This window comes from Meleagris gallopavo, chromosome 13 (assembly GCF_000146605.3).
Source record: "Meleagris gallopavo isolate NT-WF06-2002-E0010 breed Aviagen turkey brand Nicholas breeding stock chromosome 13, Turkey_5.1, whole genome shotgun sequence".
NCBI classification, from domain to species: domain Eukaryota; kingdom Metazoa; phylum Chordata; class Aves; order Galliformes; family Phasianidae; genus Meleagris; species Meleagris gallopavo.
The window spans coordinates 11,409,557-11,412,043 of NC_015023.2; positions in this window are offsets into that span (position 1 = coordinate 11,409,557).

Below are 2,487 nucleotides of genomic sequence, written 5' to 3' on the forward strand. Positions count from 1 at the left end.
CCTTGGGGTACGGCACGCCGTGGCTCAGCCGCCGCACACCGGCGTAACCGGGCACCAGCTTCACCCGGTGGATGCCGCCCAGCCCGCCGGGGTCCAGGCAGGCGATGCTGTGGTGGGAGTAGGTGAATAGCACCGACATGACGAAGATGAGGAGGAAGGCGGTGGAGAGGAAGCAGACGCGCAGCGAGCACTTCATGGTGGGCGGGCAGGCAGGCTCGGCGCCGCTCCCCGGGCATAAGGCTGGGGCACGGGGTGGGCGCGGGGCTCCCTGTGGGGCGCGGAGCCGCCGGTCAGCACGGCTGGGCGTGCAGCCCCCCGTGATGCTGTGCTGACTGGGAGGCTTGGCACCGCTGTGGGTGGGTTGGAGCGTCCCTACCTGCCGGGCTGCAGCTTTCCATCCGCCTGGCTCGGTGCGGCTCGGCACGCCGGGCTCAGCCGTAGCTCCGCGTGCCGGTGGCCCCGTGGGCTCGGGGAGCCGTCCCCTGCTGGTTCCGGGTTGTGGTGACACTCATCATCCTGTGCTGGGGACACGTCAGTGACAACAGCCTGGAGCGGAAAGGACATCGGTTAAGGGACAGCAAAAGCAAAGAGGATCCTGCCCCAAAAACCCCGCCACCCCTGGGCTGCTCCCCACAAAAACTTCAAGGGCAACAAGCGCCCCGCAGCTTGTTGGAAAACTGGGAGGGTGCTGGCGGTATCCCGCTCCAATTAGTCACCAACCATGACGTATCCATCTGCATGGCAAGAGGAAGGAAACCAGAACACGAGGCACATCCTGCCTGCCCTGCCTGCTGCCAGCAGTTCCCCAGTAGGAGCTGCAGGGGGGTCAGTATGCCTGCATGGTGGGGGCACGTGTCCTCACAAAGGTGCTTGCAATGGTTTGGGGTCAGAAGAGACCAGCCAGCCCAGCCAGCCCCAAGCCCTGCACGGAGGGCACACACATAGACACACAGCCCCATCCAGTCTGGATCCTCAGCACCTCCAGGTGCTCATCGGCTCCCCCAAGAGAGGCTCAAGGTGGGATATCAGCTCCTATTGGGTCAGGCTCCACCAAGCCACCAAGTTGGTGCCATGGGGTTGGGTCCCACCGATTCACCGCATCAGGTCTCACCAGGTTGGGTCCCAGTGACCCACCAAGTCAGGTCCTACAAGCTCAGGTCTCACCGAGCCACCAAGTTGGCTATCATAGGGCTGGGTCCTACCAAGTAACGTGATCAGGTCCCACTAAGTGAAGTCCCAGCAAGCTGCTGGGTTGGGTCCCATTGGGTTGGATTCTATCAATCAGTTTGGGCCTCCCAAGGTCAGGTGCCATGGGGTTGAGTCCAACCAAGTAACTAGATCAGGTCCCACCAGGTTGGGTCCCAATGAACCACCAGCTTTGATACTACCAGGTCAGGTTTTATAAGGTCAAGTTCCACCGAGCCACCAATTTGGGTACCACGGGGTTGGGTTCTACCAAGTCACCAGCTCAGGTCCCACCAGGTTGACTCCTACCAGTTTTGGTCTCACCAAGCCACTAGCTTGGGTACCAGCAGGCTGGAGCCCATCAAACCACATCCCTGCAGCCAAGCCTGGAAAAATCAGCAACTGCTCAGAGCTGGGGCTCAGCACCTCCATCTCCTCCTCCCCTCCATCTCCTCCCGGCCGCCTTTCCGTCTCACCCTCCCAGGCTGCCATCCCCGTGCCCAGCTCCCCAGTGGCAAGCCTGCTCCTGTTCCATCCACACCGGTTGCCTCACTGGGAAAATATGTGCAGGAGCACCAAGATGGGCACACGAGCAGCCAGCCTGGGGGAGCAGTGTGGGGGTGGAGGTGCACACGGGGAGCAAAGCTGGCAACGCTGGGGAGGAGAGGGCTTTCTCTACGCTGAAGAAACGGCTCCGGGCCCTATTTTCCATGAGGTTTCCGGCCGCCCCGTCGGCCTCGCTGCTCGGCAATGAGGCTGGGAGCCTCCTCCAGACAGGCAGGAATTCGGGCTGTCGGAGAGCTCCTGGCCCGCGCCGCCAACATTCCGCTCCCAGCAGCCGGGCGGACCGCCCTGCCGCTTCCCAGCGCGGTACGTGCAGAACGGCCCCGTCCAACGCTGCCACCGCCGACCCCATTTTGGGCTGTTCGGCCGCTCCGGGAGCGCTCGCATGTTGTTAATTAGCTAGATTAGCGCTGTGAGCTCAGCTCCTTGCTGGGGCCACCCGGAGCAATGCCGTCCTGGCAGCACGCTGCTTTCTGACCGGTTTTGGGGGTTGCTGCGAAGCCCCATTCACACGTCAGCCAACCCGGTGCGAAAAACAAGAGTTTCCTGTCTATGTATCCCAACGTATACACGTCCCCTGGCTGGGGTCACCCAGAAAGGCCGGGCCCCGCACTCCAGGACCACCGCTCGCCCCGTGCCTTGCAGACCGAGAGGGCACCGCCGGGTGACACCGCCGTCCCCGTGACGCCGCTCCATTCCCACACCCCCCCGTCCCACCACCCCAACGGGGGACACAGC